We start from the raw sequence: 27,094 nt of genomic DNA on the forward strand, positions 1-27,094 counted from the left end.
GAATCAGGTATGTTTGTCTGGGCTACAACAAAAGTGTGCTGTTGGGGGTACTGGAGTTGGGCTGTTGGGGGTACTGGAGGATTGGAGTTGGGCTGTTGGGGGTACTGGAGTACTGGAGTTGGGAACCACTGCTGTAGGTCTATGGCTACATTGGCGTTGCATGCCATTATCAGCTGCAAAACTTGGTTTACATGGCTGATATCCTATAAAAATAGTGACAATCAAATAAAACTAATTGGAGAGCTTATGACTGAACAAAAAGGTAATGTTCATTTGAGAATACAACACAGACAAATTAGACACAGATTCCCTTACCCTCTTTATTGCAGGATTGTGATCTGTGATTAATAAACATCAACACTAGTTAATCTTGAATAATAGTTAAGTTAAGTTTAAACACTTAACTTCAAAGAATCAACACTTTTATATAAGTTCAAAGTGTACAAGTAAGTTAACACATATGTAAAAGTTCAAAATGTTAGTAACAAGTAGGCTATTATAAATAAAAACATAATTTCAGGTGAACAAAACAAATAAATACCAGAGGTGTCCAATCTCGCTCCACTGATCACTGATCTACTGGTGAGCAGACTTCTGTTGCAGCCAAGCAATAGCACACTTGATTATTAACTAATTTGTTTTGATACATTGAATCAGATGTGTTAGTACTGGGCTGGAACAGAAGCGTACACACTCAGCAGGGTTGGCATGCTCCAGTTGTAATCGGTTTATACATTGTGTGACTTTTACTTGTTAGATACTTGTTAGATATTACTGCATGGTCGGAACTAGAAGCACAAGCATTTCGCTACACCCGCATTAACATCTGCCAACCATGTGTATGTGACAAATAAGATTTGATTTGATTTGAAATGGTCTTTTTTTCACAAAATTTAACATAGGTACACATATAATCCACGGCATACAACAATGTTAATTTACTCTCTTGGGACATTCTTTGGGACCTCTTCATCGGCAGACCTTGTTTCTCTGTAAATGAGGACAGAAAAAACATCACAAAGAAGCAGGCTGCATTATACTCAAGTTAGACAGCCCTGAATATTATGTTTCTATATCTCTCTGTCCTCAGTTTTTCTCACTAGGGACTGGAACTGGGGAATAGTTTCATAATGTCCTCTCACAAAGGTACCTGCCTTATCCAGAAAGGTACCTGCCCAATCCAGAGTAGCCTACTTTTCCTTATCTGACAGCTGGAAGTGCTAGCTAATCCTTTCACCCTCTTCCATGGCTGTTAGCTAGCTACCTACAGTCGTTTTCAGATTTCAGTTTTCAGATTTCAACACAAGTTTTCAATGGGATTTAGATCTGGACTCATTGCTGGCTACTTCAGAACAGTCCAGCGTTTTGTCTTGAACCAGACCCATGATCTTCAACGGAGACCCAGATTTCTGACACTGGGTCCGACATTGCGCTCCAAAATACCTTGGTATTCACCTGATTTCATGATGCAATGCACACGTTCAAGGCACCCGGTGCCAGAGGCAGCAAAGCAACCCCAAAACTAAACCCTCCATGTTTGACTGTAGGGAAGGTGTCCTTTTCGTTGAAAGCTTCATTTTGTTTTCTGTAAACATAGAGATGGTGTGCTTTACCAAAAGCTCATCTGTCCACAGGACATTCTCCCAGAAGGATTTTGGCATGCTCAGGTGTGTTTTGGCAAATTGCAGTCGGCTTTTTTTATGTCTCTGACTCCGCAGTGGGGTCCTCCTGGATCTCCTACCGTATAACCCCCTTTCATTGAGTTGGCGATGGATGGTGGAGTTGAAACTGTCATACCTTGTGTCTGAAGGTCAGCATGAATCTGTGTGGCAGTTGACGGAGGTGCTTTCTTCATCATTCGAACAATCCTTCGCTGCAATCTTCCATCAGGTTTTTACTTGCGGTCACGTCCATTGAAGTTGACTACAGCATGGGCCTTAAACTTCTTGATAACATTATGTACGGTGGAAACAAGGACATCAAGATCTCTGGAGATGAACTTGTAGCCTTGAGATTGTCCATGCTTGGCTACAATCTTGTGTCTGGCCTCCTCAGATAGTTCTCTGGGTTTCTTTATTTTGTCCATGCTCATTGTAGTACACACTGTGACACAAAATAGAATGAGTCCTTTTCTCTATTCAAACTGGTTGAATACATGATTGTTCTTACAGTGTTCTCCTTGTACATCAAGTCAGAACCATAGTATAAATAAAGGGGTCATATATGCAGACAATGAAAGCTCTTACAATATTAAATAATTACATTTCTCAAAAACAGGTTATAGGCTACATGTGCACCACCACCATGTGCACCACCATTTTGTCATCCAATTTTGTCATCAATGTCTGGCATTCTCTGGATTTATGGTGCTTTCAAGACAACTGGGAACTCAGAGAAAAATGATGACATCAGTGATATTTAGGCCGTAGCTCTAGAAAGAGGCCGGGGTGCCCTATTTACCCGAGTTGCCCGAGTTGGAGGAAAGTTCAAAACATATTTTCCCAAGTCCCCAGTTGTCTTGAACTCACTAAAGTCAGATTTTGCAGTTCCGTGTTAACAGTTGTTTTGAGCGCGTCACAAGTCATGCTTCATTGACAGCATGGCCAATGTTGAATGTTTATCATTTTAAAATAGGAAAAGATACCCTTAATCTTAGACTTGTGACCACACAGCCATTCCACTGAATAGCAGGCTAATGGATGATTTGCAATGCTTGCAGTTAGCCACTGATTCCTTCCAAACCACTCATTGTTGAATTTGCAATTTCCAAATTGTTGTGTAATGTTTCTGTCCAATGGCCGATGAGCTCCGTACGTTTAATCTATAACTTCTCTTCATTATTTCTCTTCATATGACAATGATTAAATAGGATTTGCCAGTAGATTGTCGACTTGATTCATATTGATGACTGCTAGCTAAGAGTTTGAAAGTATGATGTTGACATAATCAATCCAATCAAAGCTACTGTAGATATAACATGATTTGATGTAATTTTATCTGTGGCCAATGACCTTGAGCCTTCTTGGATGGGCACTTCTAAATCAACTCTATGGCAGCACTCAACGGCTAGAATTGTAGAGCTCTACCCTTAGACTTGGCGGTGACGTAGTGTCCCTATAAGTGACAAAACACTGAGCCAATCATGGCGCAAAGCTCCGTATTTTCTGCTGGCTTGTCCCACCGCCACAGAAAGTACTGAGCTAGGCTGAAACACCTGCATTTTGGAGCTGCATTACTCAAGAAAACAAAAAGAGACCATGTTTGTATGCGGCTTTATAACTCAATGATATATATATATATATATACATTGTTTTCAAACTGATATGTGAAATGTATTAATGATGTATTAATGTCAAAATAACATGCAAAACAGGCAAGCCCCCCAAAAATGTGGGGTTCTGCCCCACCTGCCCTGAATGACAGGTCGCCATGTCACGACTTCCCCCAAAGTCGGTTCCTCTCCTTGTTCGGGCGGCGGTCGCTGGTCTTCTAGCCATCATCAATCCACTTTCATTTTCCTTTTGTTTTGTCTTGTCTTCCCACACACCTGGTCTCAATTCCCTCATTACATGTTGTGTATTTAACCCTCTGTTGCCCCTCATGTCTTTGTGCAGAATTGTTTATCGTAAGTGCATGTGCACGTTTTCTCTGGTGTGTGACGGGTTTTATACCCATTTGTTTGTTGTTGTGGTTTCCGGTGGTTTTATGAATAAAACTGCTCTGTTGATTACCCAGTTTCGCTCTCCTGCGCCTGACTTCCCTGCCGCCAGTTACGCACTCCCTTACACACCACTGGTAATAACATTACCAAATGTGACATCATAACCTCTGAGATTATAACCTCATTATAACCTCATCACACTTCCAGAGCTGCATGGTCATGGTGATTAGTGTAGCTTTGTAGTATCCTCACCATAATACAAACCTGTCTGAAAACGAACAGGCAGCCCTGAATGAAGAGGTCTACTCTCCCACAGAGCCTTGCTGTATGCCTCAGACATTCACTCCACAAAAGCCTCAATTGAGCAAGGTAGATTTACATCAGCAGGGCATCAGTATGACTCACTGGCTAGAATAACTCTCTAAATAAAGAATAAAAACAATCTTCTCCTGTTTCACTTAGTGCACCTTTCCTTCCCTGTTGCCAGGGAGATGACCAAATGCATTCCGTATGCAAGCATGCGCTTCAGTGCCCCCAGAGCAGGACCAGAATCATGTTCCACTTTAAAAACGTTAATTTTACATTTTTTATGACGCAGCTGATGGCTTAAGTGGGTGAGTAGCACTTAGAAGGGGGGTTGTAACATTCTAGGAAACCCTCTCTCCCTGCCTCCTATCCCTCCTGATGGATTAATTTATTTGGTAACACTTTATTTGGATAGTCCATCTGTAGATGCTCTACAGACTATCAATAACACTTCAACTAACTATCTACTAACACTAAACCCTGCTTTATCCCTAGCCCTAACCTTAGTCTAACCCTTATTCTAAACCTTACCCTAACTGTAACCAGAGCAAGCAGTTGCTTATCAACAGATAGTTTGTTGATAGTATGATCTGTAGAGAATCTACCCAAATAAAGTGTGTGACCAATTATTTATTTAGGTAAATAAACGATGAAACTCTGGCTGTCCGTTGAGGACAAATTTAGATGAACTCCAGTTGCAATGACAGATTTGAATAATCTGTTCACACTTGCACTTCAACTTTTAGAACACATTTTTTTTTCTAGCATACAACATTTAAATGAGTGTAATCGGCTAAGGTTTGACTTCTGTTCGCTGGATGCATTTTTTTCCATAGGCTATTTGTTATAAGCGTGTTCTTGTTTCATAGGGTTTATACAAAAATGATGCATCACACACTGTTCTAGTGTTATCTATTGTTATTTTAAGGCAGATAATACAAGATTATAACTTAATGGGATCTGTGAAATGAGATGGAAGATAATGGGTTGCTCTCTCAAATAAATATGTGCCCGGGATGGTAAGCCTTTACAACGTGCAGTTCATATCTATATAGCTCAAATTAAGACTACAGCGAACCCTCTTGTTACACACTGACATTGGTACAAAGAGTTGGGAGCAGGCGGTTAACCACTAATGTATGTCCGAAGGGGGTATTTTACACACAAAATTGCTTCAGTAGCAACAAGTGAATGCAGTACATAGCATGCAATTGAGGGCCTCCATGTTCCCATAACTATCCTCATGTGCTCTGTTAAGTCCTTCAAATTCCTTGTCTGAAGTGTATTTTCATCAAATTAGGCTCTTTGGCCTAATAGTGTCTCAGATATGAGTTAAGTGATTTAGCGCACAGACAAACTGCTATTTAAAAGTAATTATCTTCTGCTCATTGTAGTCATATTCATAAGTGCAGTTGCTCTTGAAAAAAAAGGGTCAAGAAAACAAGCGCTCAGGAATCCCCTGGGGTCAGTGCCCACCAAGGCCTGGATTACAGCACCAAAGGAACCCTGGGAAGCGTATATTGATTTGGCCTGACACTGGCTGACACATTTAGCCTAGCCGCAGCCTGACTCGCAAAGGTTTCAAGCAGTTATCTGCCATATCCTCTACTATCTTTAAAGTGCATTGAGAAATGACCTCACGCCGTAGAAGATTTATCATCACATAATTAGTTCACTGCACCTAACGGCAGATTGCGTTTGACTAATAATACGAGCTTAAAGTTCATGTGCAGAGGATTACGCTTAATTAACTTGTTAGCTTGTGCACGCTACGATGAGCATCAGCTCTTTTACTTTTACAATATTTATATGACAAATTGTTTGGGTTCAGTGCTTGTGTGTTATGTTATGCCTTTATAACAACTACAGGGTGGCATGGGCAACAGTTAAGATGAGATACTTGGACAAGTACAGCCATCTTGTTAATATTTTAAACTTCAGAAAACAGGAAGTAAGAGTGTATCTGAAAGAAACTGATGCTTAGACAAATGTGTACATTGAAGTTTATGCCAGGCTTTGCAATTGGTGCATATTCAAAGTTATTGCCTTAATATCGGCATAGGTATTTTGTCTCTAAGAGCTGGTCCAGTTCCTAATATTAAAGATGTATCGAGCAATTTTTTTTTTTACTATTCATTTTGAAAAACTATATCCAAAGTATAAATTATGTAATATACACACATTTAAATGGATAGTTTGGGATTTTGGCAGAGGACCTTTATCTACTTTGCAAGAGCCAGATGAACTCGTTGAAACCCTTTTTTATTTCTCTGTGTGCAGTTTGAAGGAAGTTGCTAACTAGCATTAGCTGCTAGCAAATAGCAGTAGACTTCTAGTGACTGAGCTAATGCTAGTTAGGATTGGCTCGCGAAACTACGTCTAACTTCTTTCATACTGGACAAAAAGACAAAAATGGTATCGACAAGTTCATCTTACTCTTTTGGGAAGTAGATAAAGAGCCTCATTGCCAAAATCTGTTGGCAAATCAGGGAGTTGGTCTGATGGTACACTCTGATATCATTGGCCTCCTCCCTTGTTTGCGGGAACAATAAAGGAGCAATTAAGGACAAAACTTCTTATATCTTCGATATATTGGTTAAAAGTAGAGACTCTGAGCTAGAAAAATGGTATATCATACACTGTAGTTAAGGAACATTGGGAAAGTAATTCTGCTTTGAAAGTTGATAACCTTGTAACCCCACTTTTGAGAAAATGGCTCTTGAATATTTTGGTACACCTACTGGAGAGCTCTTCTTTGTCTACACCCACACCCATTCAGCATCGTTCACACCCTCTAAACCCTTATCCACACCCATCGCTTTAAGGATTCATATGTGAGGCCATGTGCTGGACAGAGTAAGGTAATGTAGTAAACAAGGGAGGTAAGGGAGGTAAAGGCAAAAAAAGGCCATGGTAGCAAAGTAAATACAATATCAAATCAAATCAAATTTATTTATATAGCCCTTCGTACATCAGCTGATATCTCAAAGTGCTGTACAGAAACCCAGCCTAAAACCCCAAACAGCAAGCAATGCAGGTGTAGAAGCACGTTGGCTAGGAAAAACTCCCTAGAAAGGCCAAAACCTAGGAAGAAACCTAATCTGACTTTGGTGCACGTCGTGTTCTTCACATGACTGTCTCTGGTAAACACACACTATATCAAATAAAATCAAAGTTTATTTGTCACAAGCACAGGATACTGAAGGTGTAAACGCTACATTAACCTCACCTCTACATCACCAGAGGAAAAGAGGAGGAGGAGGATAAGGGTATGGCTAAAATAAATAAGAATTGGTCATCTAGAACGTCTGGAACAGAGAGTAAAAGGAGGTTTCTGGGGGCGATGAAATAGCTTCAAGGTATAATGTACAGACAAAGGTATGGTAGGATGTGAATATGGTGGAGGTAAACCTAGGTATTGAGTGATGATGAGAGAGATATTGTCTCTAGAAACATAATTGAAACCAGGAGATGTCATCGCATGTGTGGGTGGTGGAACTAATAGGTTGGATAAGGTATAGTGAGCAGGACTAGAGGCTCTACAGTGAAATAAGCCAACAAACAATAACCAGAACAGCAATGGACAAGGCATATTGACATTAAGGAGAGGCATGCTTAGTCGAGTGATCAAAAGGGTCCAGTGAGTAGTGAGGTTGGTTGGGGTCACGGCGATTCAGACCGCTAGCCGGGCCATCGGTAGCAAGCTAGCATAGCATGGAGGTCTGTTTTTAGCCACCTCGTGCGTTTCCGTCGGTAGGATTAGTGGGGTTCCGTGTGGTAGAGGGGATCAATCCAATTCGCAAAAAAAATAAAAAATAAATTGATTGCATGGCTGTGTGCTCGATTTTATGGCTGAAATAGCAGAATACACTAATTTGAAGGGGTATCCACAGACTGTTGTAAATATAGTGTATATCCTAATCTAAATCAAATTTATCAATATAGTGTATATCCTAATCTAAATCAAATTTATTTATATAGCCCTTCGTACATCAGCTGATATCTCAAAGTGCTGTACAGAAACCCAGCCTAAAACCCCAAACAGCAAGCAATGCAGGTGTTGAAGCACGGTGGCTAGGAAAAACTCCCTAGAAAGGCCAAAACCTAGGAAGAAACCTAACCTGACTTTGGTGCACGTCGTGTTCTTCACATGACTGTCTCTGGTAAACACACACTATATCAAATAAAATCAAAGTTTATTTGTCACAAGCACAGGATACTGAAGGTGTAAACGCTACATTAAAATGGTTACTTGCATATTTGCATAGTAGCAATATCAAAAATAAAAAGTGTCTAGATAAATATTGTATAAATATTATTAGATGATTCTTATCCAGACACACTTGTCTAAATTGATGAGTCATGTGAAATAAATGAATATATATATATATATATATATATATATATATATATATATATATATATATATATATATATATATATATATATATATATATAAACCACCCCCAGCTACATCTTGCTAAGTGGTGGTTATATATATAAAACCACCCCCAGCTACATCTTGCTAAGTGTACACATGTTCATGAAATGCAATAGATGACCGTAATCACCCCCAGACACACCTGGCTAAATTGATGAGTATCATGCCCTGACCTTAGAGATCCTTTTTATGTCTCTATTTTGGTTTGGTCAGGGCGTGAGTTGGGGTGGGCATTCTATGTTTTGTGTTCTATGATTTCTATTTCTGTGTGTTTGGCCGGGTGTGGTTCTCAATCAGAGGCAGCTGTCTTTCTGTCTCTGATCGAGAACCATACTTAGGTAGCCTTTTCCCACCTGTGTTTTGTGGGTAGTTGTTTTCTGTTTTTGTGTCTGCACCAGACAGAACTGTTTCGGTTTCGTTCGTTCTCTTTGTTATTTTTGTTATTTCAGTGTTCAGTTAATAAAAAACACATACCACGCTGCACCTTGGTCCACACCTTCTTCCAACAGCCGTCACAATGGGTCATGTAATCATCTGACGAAGAGTCTTTTGTTAAGACATGTAGCTAGCTAGCTAGATAAATAATGAATTTAATTGTGTTTTCAAGACAACTGGGACCTTGGAAAAATACAAAGTCAAATCATGATGCCAGTTGTCTTCAGGGCAGAAGGTCGGGCACTAAAAAGAGGCCTGAGTTCCCGAGTTGGAATTCAGAGTTGGATAGTTGTAGCAACACTTTTACAGTTCATGATGTAATTTTTTAATTTTTAAAGCTGTTGTAGAAGGATTACCTACACATAATGAACAGCTCATGTTATCGACGGAAGCATGCTACATGGCAGACGAATCCGAACTCATCTCTCAGCATGTCCAGCCCATCCATTATCTCAGCCAATCATGGCTAGCTGGGAAGCTTCCTGTATTTGTCCGCGGCTTAACCAACTAGGTTCGTAATTTAACCATTTTTATTGGTCTTTACAAATGGCATACATGTTTTTTTTATTAAGGAACATGAAAGTTCACATGTTCCAGAAGGCATTTCTGACAAAAACGCATTTTGATAAAGAATACATGTTTACTTTCAAATGCCTCTCCTGTGAAGTAGTGAAATGCGACATACACTTAGTATCCTGAAACAACTCACAAATATAATAGGTCCGCACTCCGCACACAAAGAGATGTAGGCAGAGCCTGCTTAATCTTCTGATTTTTTAAAAATCAGTTTCACTGCACAGGGGGATTATATGCAGACGTTTGGCTTAACAGTCTTATAACAGTGTTGACCCACAGGGCTCAGTGTTGGGTCTCCTGCTGTTGTAGCTATCATCACATTTCTACTGTAGTCCACTAACACTTCCTCATTAGTCCCATTTTCACCCTCTTATCTAACACAATCTGGAGATTGCCAAGGAAAGTTGACCAAATGAACTCAATAGCACGTATGTTAGCACCAGAAATACTTTGCTACGGTGCACATTACTGTAAGCCTTAGCAGCCACAGTTTAAAGTAATCTACTCAAGTGACTGGTGGTTTTACTTCATTAACTACTGTACCACTTGCTCTGTTTGTTATGTTCAGGGAAATTTAGTGCTTGATAAATTCATTTCACATGCACATTGGACCATTACACTTCCCCAGTTGATTGTAAACATCACATCTAACGATTTACTGATCTGGCTGCTCTATTTAACAGGCAAATCTTGGCCAATATTAGGCTGAAACTAGCCACACTTTGTCCTATACAGCACCCATTGGCTCCAAATGCCATCTTATTTAATTTTTGTCATGGCACTTTCAGAGCCTTGGCTTTGCATTCTCCACAGGCCATTGTACAAGTCTCATTCCAAACCTTACAACTATATCAGCCAGATATGATTCCTCCTTTTCTTAGAGTATTTGTCATTTACTTTCCCTCTCCGGGCAACATTGGTAACATCATAAGGCATCGTCATCTGTATTTCTGTCAGCTACAAATGCACTTATGGGGCTATGCTGGGACGAAATGCACAAAGACAGCTTCACACTCGCCAGGGGTGTTATTCTAAGACCAGGCTGGAATCAGAAGTTTTGTCGGTTTCAGTTAACCAGGGCGCTGCTAAATGGCTTAAGCCAAGCCTCACTGCACCCGGCGAATGCCTTGAGATATTGCTGCATGACAGCTAAAGTAGCCGTGTGCATCATAGACATGTACCCAGCTTCCGAAGCCCTCCGGCTTTTCTATTCTTCCTGACTGACTTTTAAGTGTTTTATCCTTGGGACACGGCAATAATGTGCATTAAGATCAAGAACACTTATTTAGATTGCGCTTTATGTTTTATTCCGGCCCCTTCATTTGCCCGTGTTTAGACTGTGCCCCCCCCCCCCCCACACACAACGAGAAAGCAGTTGTCTGTATGAGCTTCAGTGTATTAGCACAGTCCCTCCCATGCGTATTTAGTTATTCGCTCTGAAAACCAGAGGTCACTGAGAAATCCTCCTCCACAGATTTCAATGTGTCATTCTGCAAAGAGACTAAATGTACACAGGCCTATGCGCTGAGGGGCTGAGTTCAGAGGATGAAGTGCTGTACAGTACGTGATGCATTTGATGTTGGGAGGACACATATGGAAGCTCTTGCTTTAGCCCCTATGGCTTATTCAGACAGGCAAACCTCTGCACCGTCTGTTCAGTCATGACACAGTCACAGCTATGGGCTGCCTCGGGAACATTCAGGCCAATCAAATGCCTGAACACTAACATTTGACATCAACTGTGAGTCAGTGAGTCGACTATGTATTATTTACATTTTAGTAATTTACCAGACACTCTTATCCAGAGCGCCTTACAGGAGCAATTAGTGTTAGGGCACATCGACAGATTTCTCACCTAGTCGACTCTATTATAGATGACAATCCTTATCATAGCTCATGTCAGTTTATGACAATTTACTTGTAATTTGTTGCAAGGCATTTTAGGAAGCTTGCCAGGTGAATGGTATATGCCTTTTTCCCAAAATAACATGTCTACACCACATAACCATTCCCAAATCGTTCAATCTCTAAGACACTGGATTAGATCCAAAGTAATTTCAGATACATTCCAGTCATTGCATAGCAGAATGTTGTCATTATGTTAAAAAAAACAAAGCACATTATTGTCTGGCACTGATTTATTTAAAGCCAGTGAAGATAGAGACAAGACTGATATCATCACGATCTTAAAGCTTTTACACATGTCAAGATATTGAGAAGGCTAAACCCTAAAGCCAAAGCAAGAAACTGAACATGAATGGGGGCTGTAATAGAAGACTGTTGGTGACATGCCAGAATATTCTGCGTTCTCCAACAATTATGAATACAACCTGATGTAGAAAAGCCTAAATATAAATACTGCAGGCACTGGCATTCCCCAAAAAGAGGATACAGTTTTAGCAGACACTGTAAATCTTTGTCAGACAGACTGTTGACACATGATCTCCAAAATCAGTGCATCACAGGACTCTGATGCCAAGTCCACCACAACAAGAGGTCACCAAAGTGGCTCTCGTGAAAAGTGACCGAATGTCTGCCTGGAATCAATAAAACCGCTTGTAAAATGTAATACATGTCTGACAAAAACCGTAATAAGATAAGGTAAGTAATCACTTTATATTTTGCACATTGACACTACCAATAAAGGCTAATCATCTACTTTCTAGGTGTTTTATACAGTCAGCATTTATTCATTATTGCTCTGTGGGAAAAGTGCACACTCTTGATTGTTCAATACAATGCATAGCCTAAAGAAAAAAACAGGTACTGTATTCAAAAGCAAGCATAATGTTCACAAGCATGTACGTGGAAGGATAATGTGCTATGTAAGTGCGTGAGAACTTCTGTGATCAAAAAGGGCTGGAACACCATTGGCCTCAGGGCTGGATCCAATTGAATTGAATATTCAATGCACAAGTACATTCATGCAGAGGCAAAAAGCACTCCCTATTAAACAAAAGTGTTTAATGTATATAGGACTCTATTGCAAGACACCATAACCCACATCGTAGTTCTATTAATAAGGAATTCAGCTTATTTACCGTACCAAAATGGCTGTGTATTGTAATACAATTTTTTTAGGGGTGTATTGTATAATCCTTTAACATGCTCATGTATTATATATATACACAGCGCGCACACACACACACCAAGGATAGAGACACATTGGACTGTAGAATTCATCTCCTGCTATGTTTACTTTACTAATTGTATATTTAATTTCTCTCAAGCATATGATCCGATGATTTACTTTTTACCTTCTGCATTTGCATTAATTACTATCTTCCCCAGTGCCCTAATGTTTCCACGACCTTCAGAGTCCATTTTTATTGTTTGAACTTCATTGGCTTCGAGGCATGGATCTATTCAACCTTGGTGAATTGGGTTGGACTGTGGATGCATGTAAATAGATTTCAAAGCGTCTGTTATTTTAAACAATGAAATACTATACTTCCTCAGTGGGATCATTCATTGCATCTTCCTAGACAAAATGATTCACCAATGATTATAGAGTTCACTTATAAATGCTTTACAAATGCTTAACATAAAGTTACTTTGAATGGCTAGCAATAGTTATACAACATCACATGTCACATTTACGAACCATTAATTTAGTCTTTTATAAGGAATAAATACGTTCTTCCAGTTAGCCTCAATAAAGCTAGCTATACACTACTCTACAACAGCGAAGTATTATAGACTCAAGTCAGTGTTAGGTTTCTCTTGTTCCAAACTGATCTGAAGTGGTCGTGCCTAAGGTCCCTCAGACCTTCTGTTGGGATAGAATGCTCCGCCTTGCTGCCGTCTGGGTTCTGTGAACTGAGTGCCCTCTCAGGTGTTTGGTAAAATGTCTGGACGTATCGTACGGCATACAGCTATTGTCAGATGGAGGAAGACTGTAGTCATTTCCCTATGGGTTTTATAGTATCTGTCTCAAGGGGGGATCTCACATGAGAATAATAGAATTGTCTACGTTACAGAGAGGTAGTTTGATGCTGTGTGTTTGTCATCAGTCAAATACTTTACTACATGTAACTCCTCACACATTCCAGCAGTATTCTATTTCCTGTGAAAAACTTTTTTGAAACCAAATTCTACCGCTAAGGTTCTCTGTAGTTTTATGCGGCTTGGGCAGACAATGGGGACTTGTCTTGAAAATGTATTTCACATTAAATTCAGAAAGGTATGAAATTGTAAAAAGTGTATTCTGAATCCACCTAACCCATAGGCCTGCTGTGTATAAACAGAGTACAATATGGCTAAATGAATCATTCATTCAAATTATACCTCTCCTTTCAGAGGGTTTGAGTGTGTTACCAATTGAAATAAGTAGGTAAACCTGAACGGGGTTAACATGTCATTGTCAGTGTTAATGTTAATCTTTCACACTTTTTAAGAGGCTCCTCTGCCAAGACGAGGGGGGTACTAAGGTCAGGTTCGGGCTTGGGGGAAAAAAATGAGGGCCCACTCGTTGGAGGGCCTCGCCTTTGTCTTTGATCAGGAACAAGAAAGAAGTAGCAGAGCGTTTCAAAGACAAATCAAAACAAACGGAATAAAGACCCGTATGTCAACAAACATGGTGGATGGATCTCAGTGATCATTCAAAAGGGGGTCGAATTAGTCTCAGGGTCACGTATGGACAGGCCTTTCTGCACAGTGACCTCCGGCCGTCACGCTTCTGGAGGGAACACCAAATAAACCAATAGAAACCCACCCTCCATAAACCACCCCGGTTCATAAACCACTGGTGGTCAATCAAGCTGTAGGCACCCTCTTTAGTTTCTCAAGGAAGTGACTTTCACAAACGAGCAGCGGCATTTCCTCTTGTTATATTTCCATTGTGGTCAGGGATCCCAACACTATTAAAGTGGAATCACCTTAACCCAGTTGGACCAGCTTTTGTTATAGTTGAGGAGTTTTCGACAACGAATGATCTGCTGGTTTTGTATGAGCTCACGCTCGACTTGGCGCATTATCTCTGCTTCACATGTTTTGCCCAAGTTTGTTCAAGGTCTTTAACAAAGAAAGTGGCTTATTATCGCCCGCTGGAGGAGTTGTCTGCACATGTACGATTCAGTAATTGCTGCCGCTGAACAAGCAGACTGAATTGGACGTGACACTGAGCCATTATTAGGAAATCAAATGCTGTTTTTGCAATTATATTAGTTTGGCTGAGCACAGTGAATCGCCCTTGTGAAGCTCATAAAAAGTTAATCTAGCCACAATCGCAGGGCTTCAGCGGTACCGCGTGAAGTACAATGAGGCCGCAGGGAGAGTTTGAGAGGAGCGACTTGGAGCTCCACTTTCCACCAAACCCAGACTGGTGGTGCCTCTGAATGTGAATAGGATGGGGGGGGGTTGAGTGAAATGGTGGACTGGAAATTAAAGGCACATCCCCACCACAGATTTAAATGTCCAATGCAGCTGTTTTTATCTCAATATCTAATCATTTATGGGTACCAATTACGTATCTTACTGTGATTGTTATAACTTAAAATGTTCAAAAAGAAACAAATTGCTTCTTAACAAAGAGCCATGCAAGTGGGGAGGGGAAAACTCAAATCTAGATGTTATTGGCAGAGAGGTTTGGAACTCTCTTTGTTATTGGTCTCCTCTTTCCATAGGGGGGGTCATATTATTTTGTAAGCCAACCCGTTTGGACGCTACAAAACTCCATCCGAACAAAACAGGCTGAAAATGCGGGCGGTCTTTTCAAACAGCTCTTACACTAAAAGGGCATTATAATAATTTTCACAATTTGACAGTATTATTCCAACCTCAGAGTGTTGAAATGTATATAAAATCACGTTTTTGACTGCACTGCGCCTTAACCCCTAAGGTCGATGCATTGGATGCTTCTCAATCCACTGCATCCGCCGATGTCGCACTACCGCATCTGCGGTGAAAGGTGACAGAGCTACAGCGGTGTTTGTCAGACCAGGAGACATGGGTATTCTCACAAAATCGTCTGTAGCGTCCAAACAGGTTGGCTTACAAACTAATACGACCCCCCTATGGAAAGATGAGACTCTCACGAACACGTACATGTTTTCCTAAAGGCCTCACAAGACTCGTCTGAAGGTCCCCCGGGTACCAGTTGACAAATAAAAAAATGTATGGAAGTATATATGGAGACTGTTTGTTTGTTTTTACTGTTGGGGGCAACTGAGTTCATCACATTCTAATAAACAAGAAAGTGTTAGGGCATAGCCTCTTCACACCAAAATTAGAAAACATGAAGTCACAATTTATTATAAACATGACCTGATTCTACCATAAATGATGTCTTATTTTGTTTTTACATCCCCAGTAGGTCAACAGTACTCTATTTATCAATGTGATCCTGGGACTGGCCACCCCTCAGCCTGGTCCTCTCTAGGTTTCTTCCTAGGTTTTGGCCTTTCTAGGGAGTTTTTCCTAGCCACTGTGCTTCTACACCTGCATTGCTTGCTGTTTGGGGTTTTAGGCTGGGTTTCTTTGCAGCACTTTGAGAGCCCTTTTTACATCAACTGATATATAAATACATTTGATTTGATTTGAACCTCGCATTGAATCTAAATACCAATAGTGAAATACGTCATAGTTTTCCTGAAAGCTCTAACTATCTAGACAGTTGTGTTTATAATTAATCCTAATGTAGACATGGCTTGGGGAGAGACAACTGCTTTGGGAATAAAAGCAGCAGATTCACTGAACTGCACCGAAGCATTACTTTGCAATAGCCTCTACTGGCCTAAGCAGCCTGATGCTAATATAACATGGCAGTATAGGGCAGCTCCACGCAACTTTCTCAGCCTTCCTAAGTAATTGGTGAACCAGGACCCCACCTCACATGGGTTGCTGGGGGAGGGCAGGTCCCATACAGTATTGTCCTCAGACCCACTAGGAGGCATGTGACCTTCCCATAACTCCCTCTTTCTTAGTTAGAGAGGAAAGGAAGGCCTTGGCTGACATCATGCCCTTGAGATTGCAGTTTGAACAGTGCACACTGTTCAGTTTGTCTTGAGCATCAGTTCAGTCAGACGGACAGGAACAGCCCATCAATGCCAGTGTAGGCCGACAGTAAAAGTCGGTCTGCCTGCAGTGCTTCTGTGTCTACTGTGTCCACCAGTGGAGGCTCCTCAGAGGAGGAAGGGGAGGACCATCCTCAATGAATTTCATAAATACACAGTGAAACATTAAAAAGGTTACCCTTTTTAGATAAAACTATACAAAATATATTCACGTCACCAAATTATTGATTAAAATGCAGTTTTGCATTTAAGGTCTACAGTAGCCTCAACAGCACTCTGTAGGGTAGCACCATGGTGTAGTCAGAGGACAGCTAGCTTCTGTCCCAGTGGCGGAACTAGAGTTTTATACATGGGGTGGCCAGGGAGTTGCCAAGGCTACTTCAGGGGGTCCATAGACCATGACAGAAAATTAGTGTGTAACCCTAACCTGGCATCTAAGGAGCATGAATGAATCCTATGATTGCTGATTAGAGGTAGAAATAATAATTCACTTAACCCGGAGTTCTTCAATGTGGCACATATTGTGGTCCAAAAGGGTTACTTCAATATAATTCTTTAACATACTATGAATAGTCAGTGTCTCTACCTCGGAACTGCAGCTCAATTTCTTTCTCTGTCACACACACACACACACACACACACACACACACACACACACACACACACACACACACAACACACACACACATACACAGACATACTGGAGAGACTTGGGTCACTCTGTTTGCGTGAATATATCATCTGGGTCTATGTTGAACATCCAAAATAGTTTCAGAAAATAAGGCTCAAGCACCAAGGAGATAAGATTGCATTTGTGTGTTGCATAAATTGCATAGTTAATTTACAAAAGAAGTTAATTTACAAAAAAACACACTGCAATTTGATACACCAGGTATCAAGCAGAAATTGACTTGAAAAATAAAAAAAACTTCAATTTTACGAACTTACAGTGTCATATTTATGCTCATATACATTATGTTAACTAATAGCAAAGAAAAGTTTTGGAATTGACCTAATCAAGACCAAATTAAATCTGTGTGACATGATACCCTTTGGATTTATCGTTTTAGAATGTCAGTGTACTAGCTAGTACACAGTGCAGGTTTTAATCATGACCAGAGGGACCGCCTAAGTGCCAAATTATTCCAAGTAGATTTAAACCAGCATAATCATGTGGTTCTGGTGAGAACTGGCAAAATGTTTCACAAACTCATCCATGTTGAGGGAGCGTGCCCTCCTTGACTCAACACTGAGAATTCCGAGCTGACTTAACCTGTCATCTACCATTGTTGTCCTAAGGTGGGTTTTAATCCATTTTAAAGCTGAGTAGCGTATCTCTCAAGAAGCAGTGCTGACTGAAATCTTACAAAGTCGATAAATAGCTCATGGAAGACCTCTTTATAAGGTTCCAGAAAATCATCAAATCAAATCTAATTTTATTTGTCACATACACATGGTTAGCAGATGTTAATGCGAGTGTAGCGAAATGCTTGTGCTTCTAGTTCCGACAATGCAGTAATAACCAACAAGTAATCTAACTAACAATTCCAAAACTACTGTCTTATACACAGTGTAAGGGGATAAAGAATATGTACATAAGGATATATGAATGAGTGATGGTACAGAGCAGCATAGGCAAGATACAGTAGATGGTATCGAGTACAGTATATACATATGAGATGAGTATGTAAACAAAGTGGCATAGTTAAAGTGGCTAGTGATACATGTATTACATAAGGATGCAGTCGATGATATAGAGTACAGTATATACGTATGCATATGAGATGAATAATGTAGGGTAAGTAACATTATATAAGGTAGCATTGTTTAAAGTGGCTAGTGATATATTTACATAATTTCCCATCAATTCCCATTATTAAAGTGGCTGGAGTTGAGTCAGTGTCAGTGTCAGTGTGTTGGCAGCAGCCACTCAATGTTAGTGGTGGCTGTTTAACAGTCTGATGGCCTTGAGATAGAAGCTGTTTTTCAGTCTCTCGGTCCCAGCTTTGATGCACCTGTACTGACCTCGCCTTCTGGATGATAGCGGGGTGAACAGGCAGTGGCTCGGGTGGTTGATGTCCTTGATGATCTTTATGGCCTTCCTGTAACATCGGGTGGTGTAGGTGACCTGGAGGGCAGGTAGTTTGCCCCCGGTGATGCGTTGTGCAGACCTCACTACCCTCTGGAGAGCCTTACGGTTGTGGGCGGAGCAGTTGCCGTACCAGGCGGTGATACAGCCCGCCAGGATGCTCTCGATTGTGCATCTGTAGAGGTTTGTGAGTGCTTTTGGTGACAAGCCGAATTTCTTCAGCCTCCTGAGGTTGAAGAGGCGCTGCTGCGCCTTCTTCACGATGCTGTCTGTGTGAGTGGACCAATTCAGTTTGTCTGTGATGTGTATGCCGAGGAACTTAAAACTTGCTACCCTCTCCACTACTGTTCCATCGATGTGGATAGGGGGGTGTTCCCTCTGCTGTTTCCTGACACAACAAAGTCCAGGAAGACGGTCTGTCCCTTCTTCTTTTCTCTTTCCTATCAAGAAGACGCTTGGTTTGATGAACCTCATGTTTGAGGTCCTCTAAATCTGACTCAAAGGTCTGAGCAAAAGCCAACAGAGGCTCCTCATTCAAGAATGTTGTACTCTTTGGGTTGAGAGACTGGACCCCTTCCATTGTCTCGTAATTGTTCTTTGAAAAACACCTCTGCAGCTCAGCTGTGAGACTGTCAATCACCTGATAAAAAATAGCTCTTTGGAAGCTCTCACCATCACTTTGGTCACAACTTTTCTGTCCTAAGCTTGTTTTAGGCTGTCTTTTACACACTGTTTGTACACTTATTTTGCAGTGCTCTACAATCTCTTCAACCTCTTTCCATAGTTCTCCAAAGTAACCCTCACTTCTGTAGTCCTGTTGTGTGTCTGTAAGGGCACCTACTAGATCCACAGCCCTTGCTAGGTCAAGAGAGCTTGATTGGAGCATGTCAGAAAGACATTTGGCATCACCAAGCACTTTACAAAAGGTAACCAAAAGCCCTTTAACATGTAAATATATCTGAGAAAGAAGGCCCCTTACCTCCACTGATCTTTCGCCATTATTTTCAAGTGTGATATCCTGTGGCACTGGAAGCCTGTCCCTCAGATTATGGCATGCCGAATACATTTCAACTCAGGTTTTCACAATTCCTGACATTTAATACGAGTAAAAATTCCCTGTCTTCGGTCAGTTATGATCACCACTTTATTTTAAGAATGTGAAATGTAAGAATAATAGTGGAGATAATGATTTACTTCAGCTTTTATTTCTGCTATCACATTCCCAGTGGGTCAGAAGTTTACATACCAAATACTAATTGAGTGTAGCATTGCCTTTAAATTGTTTAATTTGGGTCAAATGTTTTGGGTAGCCTTCCACAAGCTTCCCACAATAAATTGGGTTAATTTTGGCCCCTTCCTCCTGACAGAGCTGGTGTAACTCAAATCAAATCAAATCAAATCGAATCAAATTGTATTTGTCACATACACATGGTTAGCAGATGTTAATGCGAGTGTAGCGAAATGCTTGTGCTTCTAGTTCCGACAATGCAGTAATAACGAACAAGTAATCTAACTAACAATTCCAAAAAACTACTGTCTTATACACAGTGTAAGGGGATAAAGAATATGTACATAAGGATATATGAATGAGTGATGGTACAGAGCAGCATAGGCAAGATACAGTAGATGATATCGAGTACAGTATATACATATGAGATAAGTATGTAAACCAAGTGGCATAGTTAAAGTGGCTAGTGATACATGTATTACATAAGGATGCAGTCGATGATATAGAGTACAGTATCTACGTATGCATATGAGATGAATAATGTAGGGTAAGTAACATTATATAAGGTAGCATTGTTTAAAGTGGCTAGTGATTTATTTACATCATTTCCCATCAATTCCCATTATTAAAGTGGCTGGAGTAGAGTCAGTGTCATTGACAGTGTGTTGGCAGTAGCCACTCAATGTTAGTGGTGGCTGTTAAACAGTCTGATGGCCTTGAGATAGAAGCTGTTTTTCAGTCTCTCGGTCCCAGCTTTGATGCACCTGTACTGACTTCGCCTTCTGGATGACAGCGGGGTGAACAGGCAGTGGCTCGGGTGGTTGATGTCCTTGATGATCTTTATGGCCTTCCTGTAGCATCGGGTGGTGTAGGTGTCCTGGAGGGCAGGTAGTTTGCCCCCGGTGATGCGTTGTGCAGACCTCACTACCCTCTGGAGAGCCTTACGGTTGAGGGCGGTGCAGTTGCCATACCAGGCGGTGATACAGCCCGCCAGGATGCTCTCGATTGTGCATCTGTAGAAGTTTGTGAGTGCTTTTGGTGACAAGCCGAATTTCTTCAGCCTCCTGAGGTTGAAGAGGCGCTGCTGCGCCTTCCTCACGATGCTGTCTGTGTGAGTGGACCAATTCAGTTTGTCTGTGATGTGTATGCCGAGGAACTTAAAACTTGCTACCCTCTCCACTACTGTTCCATCGATGTGAATGGGGGTGTTCCCTCTGCTGTTTCCTGAAGTCCACAATCATCTCCTTAGTTTTGTTGACGTTGAGTGTGAGGTTATTTTCCTGACACCACACTCCGAGGGCCCTCACCTCCTCCCTGTAGGCCGTCTCGTCGTTGTTGGTAATCAAGCCTACCACTGTTGTGTCGTCCGCAAACTTGATGATTGAGTTGGAGGCGTGTGTGGCCACGCAGTCGTGGGTGAACAGGGAGTACAGGAGAGGGATCAGAACGCACCCTTGTGGGGCCCCAGTGTTGAGGATCAGCGGGGAGGAGATGTTGTTGCCTACCCTCACCACCTGGGGGCGGCCCGTCAGGAAGTCCAGTACCCAGTTGCACAGGGCGGGGTCGAGACCCAGGGTCTCGAGCTTGATGACGAGCTTGGAGTGTACTATGGTGTTGAATGCCGAGCTGTAGTTGATGAACAGCATTCTCACATAGGTATTCCTCTTGTCCAGATGGGTTAGGGCAGTGTGCAGTGTGGTTGAGATTGCATCGTCTGTGGACCTATTTGGGCGGTAAGCAAATTGGAGTGGGTCTAGGGTGTCAGGTAGGGTGGAGGTGATATGGTCCTTGACTAGTCTCTCAAAGCACTTCATGATGACGGATGTGAGTGCTACGGGGCGGTAGTCGTTTAGCTCAGTTACCTTAGCTTTCTTGGGAACAGGAACAATGGTGGCCCTCTTGAAGCATGTGGGAACAGCAGACTGGTATAGGGATTGATTGAATATGTCTGTAAACACACCGGCCAGCTGGTCTGCGCATGCTCTGAGGGCGAGGCTGGGGATGCCGTCTGGGCCTGCAGCCTTGCGAGGGTTAACACGTTTAAATGTCTTACTCACTTCGGCTGCAGTGAAGGAGAGACCGCATGTTTTCGTTGCAGGCCGTGTCAGTGGCACTGTATTGTCCTCAAAGCGGGCAAAAGTTATTTAGTCTGCCTGGGAGCAAGACATCCTGGTCCGTGACTGGGCTGGGTTTCTTCCTGTAGTCCGTGATTGACTGTAGACCCTGCCACATGCCTCTTGTGTCTGAGCCGTTGAATTGAGATTCTACTTTGTCTCTGTACTGGCGCTTAGCTTGTTTGATAGCCTGCGGAGGGAATAGCTGCACTGTTTGTATTCAGTCATGTTACCAGACACCTTGCCCTGATTAAAAGCAGTGGTTCGCGCCTTCAGTTTCACACGAATGCTGCTATCAATCCACGGTTTCTGGTTAGGGAATGTTTTAATCGTTGCTATGGGAACGACATCTTCAACGCACGTTCTAATGAACTCGCACACCGAATCAGCGTATTCGTCAATGTTGTTGTCTGACGCAATACGAAACATCTCCCAATCCACGTGATGGAAGCAGTCTTGGAGTGTGGAGTCAGCTTGGTCAGACCAGCGTTGGACAGACCTCAGCGTGGGAGCTTCTTGTTTTAGTTTCTGTCTGTAGGCAGGGATCAACAAAATGGAGTCGTGGTCAGCTTTTCCGAAAGGGGGCGGGGCAGGGCCTTATATGCGTCGCGGAAGTTAGAGTAACAATGATCCAGGGTCTTTCCACCCCTGGTTGCGCAATCGATATGCTGATAAAATTTAGGGAGTCTTGTTTTCAGATTAGCCTTGTTAAAATCCCCAGCTACAATGAATGCAGCCTCCGGATAAATCGTTTCCAGTTTGCAGAGAGTTAAATAAAGTTCGTTCAGAGCCATCGATGTGTCTGCTTGGGGGGATATATACGGCTATGATTATAATCGAAGAGAATTCTCTTGGTAGATAATGCGGTCTACATTTGATTGTGAGGAATTCTAAATCAGGTGAACAGAAGGATTTGAGTTCCTGTATGTTTCTTTCATCACACCATGTCACGTTGGTCATAAGGCATACGCCCCCGCCCCTCTTCTTACCAGAAAGATGTTTGTTTCTGTCGGCGCGATGCGTGGAGAAACCCGCTGGCTGCACCGCTTCGGATAGCATCTCTCCAGTTAGCCATGTTTCCGTGAAGCAGAGAACGTTACAGTCTCTGATGTCCCTCTGGAATGCTACCCTTGCTCGGATTTCATCAACCTTGTTGTCAAGAGACTGGACATTGGCAAGAAGAATGCCAGGGAGTGGTGCACGATGTGCCCGTCTCCGGAGTCTGACCAGAAGACCGCTTCGTTTCCCTCTTTTTCTGAGTCGTTTTTTTGGGTCGCTGCATGTAATCCGCTCCGTTGCACTGGTTGTAAGGCAGAACACAGGATCCGCATCGCGAAAAACATATTCTTGGTCGTACTGATGGTGAGTTGACGCTGATCTTATATTCAGTAGTTCTTCTCGGCTGTATGTAATGAAACCTAAGATGACCTGGGGTACTAGTGTAAGAAATAACACGTAAAAAAACAAAAAACTGCATAGTTTCCTAGGAACGCGAAGCGAGGCGGCCATCTCTGTCGGCGCCGGAAGTAAAGTCGTTAACTATAGGTTATAGTTAATGACACCTATCTGAGTCAGGTTTGAAGGCCTCCTTGCTCGCACACGCTTTTTCAGTTCTGCCCATATATCGTCTATAGTGATGAGGTCAGGGCTTTGTGATGGTCACTCCAATACCTTGACTTTGTCGGCCTTAAGCCATTTTGCCACAACTTTGGAAGTATGCTTGGGGTCATTGTCCATTTTGAAGACCCATTTGCAACCAAGCATTAACTCCTTGACTGATGTCTTCAGATGTGGCTTCAATATATCCACATAATTTCGCTTCCTCATGATGCCATCTATTTTGTGAAGTGCACCAGTCCCTCCTGCAGCAAAGCACCCCCACAACATGATGCTGCCACCCCCGTGCTTCACGGCTGGGATGGTGTTCTTCAACTTGCAAGCCTCCCCCTTTTCCCTCCAAACATAATGATGGTAATTATGGCCAAACAGTTCTATTTTTGTTTCATCAGGCCAGAGAACATTTCTCTAAAAAGTACAATCTTTGTCCCCATGTGCAGTTGCAAACCGTAGTCTGGCTTTTCTATGGTGGTTTTGGAGCAGTGGCTTCTTCCATGCTGAGCGGCCTTTCAGGTTATGTCAATATAGGACTAGTTTTACTGTGGATATAGATACTTTGTACCTGTTTCCTCCAGCATCTTCACAAGGTCCTTTGCTGTTGTTCTGGGATTGATTTGCACTTTTCGCACCAAAGTGTGTTCATCTCTAGGAGAGAGAACGCGTCACCTTCTGAGCGGTATGACGGCAGTGTGGTCCCATGGTGTTTATACTTACGTACTATTGTTTGTACAGATCAACGTGGTACCTTCAGACATTTGGAAATTGCTCCCAAGGATGAACCAGACTTGTGGACGTCTACAATTTTTTTCTGAGGTCTTAGCTGATTTCTTTGGATTTTTCCCATGATGTCAAGCAAAGAGGCACTGAGTTTGAAGGTAGGCCTTGAAATACATCCACAGGTACACCTCCAAGTGACTCAAATGATGTCAATTAGCCTATCAGAAGCTTCTAAATCCATGACATCATTTTCTGTAATTTTCCAAGCTATTAAAGGCACTGTCAACTTAGTGTATGTAAACTTCTGACCCACTGGAATTGTGATACAGTACATTATAAGTGAAAAAATCTGTCTGTAAACAATTGTTTGAAAAATTACTTGTGTCATGCACAAAGTAGATGTCCTTAACTGACTTGCCAAAACTATAGTTTGTTAACAATAAATTTGTGGAGTGGTTGAAAAACGGGTTTTAATGACTTCAACCTAAGTGTATGTAAACTTCCGACTTCAACTGTACCTGCATGCCCACCTTACATCCGCAAGTCTCTGTAGTTCTGGGCTGCTGCTGTGGATACAGCTCTTTCTGAACTGGAAGCCACTTGAGATGAAAGTACGGGCCAGATACATAGTTGTAAAGCTTCTGCAGGAGAGCAAAAAAAGATTTTACAGCATCGACAAGAACCAAATTCAAACAATGCTCATTACAGTGCACATAAAATGTTCATCTTGCACTGTTTTTAATCCGTGCAAACACACAAATGGTTTCCGCTCATGACTGATGCATCGTCATAGCCTTGCCCCACAAGATTATTTCTGTAGTCCAGACCATGTTTTTCAAGGCAATCAATGATCATTTTTGTGAGACCTGCTGCATCTAAGATTTCGGCTGACTGAAAGTGTAACAAGCTTTCGTGGATGGCACTGTTGTAACAGTACCTCACAACTAAAGACATTTGTTCTTTTTTCTTTAAATCTTTTGTTTCATCTGCAATTACACTAAAAACTTCACTTTCTTTTACTTCTCTTATTATTTCACTTTGTACCATCTCAGCAAAGCCCTCAAGAACTTCATTCTAGATTTGGTGGCTTGTGTACTTAGCATTGCCACATGTATTCATCCTTTTCTCTATGCTATATCTATATCTCTATGCTATGCTATTTGTCAAAACATTGCCCTTGTTGTGAGTCATCAGACTCTCTGCGCTATATTTTGAGTGGCAGTTAATAGGAGTACATCTGCAATTTCTTTAATGTAAGTACAGTTTTCCTCCACTTTCTTTTTCCGGTCCTCATTTATGACATCTATAACATTGATAAGTTGCTGTCAATAGCACTTTTATGCTGATTCCAAGCATACATAGCATTGATATGATGCTCTGCTTTCGAATGGAGCTTAAATCCAGAATCTTTAAACAGCGCCTTTTTCCAGTTAAAAAACCCTGACTGTGATGTAAAGGCAGATTCAGGTGTATTGGGCAGACAAAATGCCTACAGGTGAAACAATAAGTCAAATCTTGACTTACAGAATATTCAAGCCATGAATTGTCCTTATACCAGGAGCTGTTGAAAGCCCTTTTCCTAGTATCATGCAGAGTTCTGGGAAATGTTTTCAAATACAGCTGTATTTGTTCTCTGGATCTTGAAATGTCTGAAATACACGTTAAATAATGTGTCATATCTCTATGGAAATGTATAATTAAGGGATCCACTAGATTAGATACTAACAGCTGCTATCTAAAATGTGTAGTTTAAAGGATAGGCCTGGCCTACCATTGGGTCCTTTTGGAACAGAAGTCTAATATCTCACCCTTTCTTTTCATGTTTAATTGACCCTATGCAAAAAAATACAAGACTTTCTATGGTTACGTCTAAGCATCCAATTACCCACATTTTAGTCTTTAGTCTATTACCCACATTTTAGTCCCACATCTCAATCTTAATTACAAATCCTCATGATCGTAACTGTACCTTAAAATCAACTACCAGTCTAAGTTACTAGTTAGATCATGTCTAGCCCTACTCTGCAGTAAGTCATTTATCTAGCTATAATTTCTTACACCTTTACGATAACAAACAGGCTATCTGCAAAATGTGGTAATCTTTTGAGTAACGTTAACAGATTGATAATAACAATTGTTTGTTTTGAGTTCAAGTACGGAAATCTAACTGAGTTAATGGATTTCAAATAGCTGAATGTTAACTTGCTGAACACTGACAGCTGTAGCCTACTAGTTACCCCACCTCTCTTCTCTCTAAACATTCGTATACTGTAACTTACAACACTGCACTGTTTATGAGTGTATTACTTGCACAGATGTAAACATAATGTTAGGATAAATTGGGAACCAATCTCTCTTATCTGATTAATTGTCTGTTAATGGAGCCAAAGGTCTAACATTAACTTACACAGCGACTCAACTTTCGTCAAAGTTGTTCAGGAAACCTAAACCTGATGCTAAACCTTAAAACTTACTTCAAATATGATGCTTTTGCCAATCGTGAAAAGAGCTTGTGGAGCTGTGGAAATATTCTCTCTTCTTCTGTATGTTCCTCTTATTCTTCTGTATCTCACAACCAACTTTAATATTCTCTCTTCCTCGATTTGAAAAATGCGCCACCGAAGGTCAAAATAAATGCTTCTTTCAATCAGCATCAAACTGCCAGTAGCGAATGAAATTTTGGGGTGGCACCCGGGATGGCCAATCAGATGTCAGGGGTGTCCGGACACCCCTCTGGCTCCGCCCCTGTTCTGTCCTCCTCTGGGTACATTGACTTCAATACAAACATTTGAGGCTCATGATTCTCACCCACTTCCAAAGACTTATACAGTAATAATAAACATCCTCCAACCTGTCAGAGCTCTTACAACATGAACTGACATGTTGTCCACCCAATC

At 41.5% G+C, this 27,094-nt stretch overlaps 1 long non-coding RNA gene across 1 annotated transcript; it reads right to left on the reverse strand.

Moving 5' to 3' along the window:
* Positions 1–331: 331 nt before the first annotated feature.
* LOC112214972 lies at positions 332–26,783 on the reverse strand. Its single transcript, XR_002948179.2, has 3 exons — positions 26,672–26,783; positions 24,716–24,838; positions 332–990 (listed from the first exon to the last, which is right to left on the reverse strand). It is a non-coding gene; the product is annotated as an uncharacterized LOC112214972 (long non-coding RNA).
* Between the last annotated feature and the right edge of the window lie 311 nt (positions 26,784–27,094).

The sequence above is a fragment of the Oncorhynchus tshawytscha genome, linkage group LG15, assembly GCF_018296145.1.
Source record: "Oncorhynchus tshawytscha isolate Ot180627B linkage group LG15, Otsh_v2.0, whole genome shotgun sequence".
In the NCBI taxonomy this organism is placed as follows: Eukaryota; Metazoa; Chordata; class Actinopteri; order Salmoniformes; family Salmonidae; genus Oncorhynchus; species Oncorhynchus tshawytscha.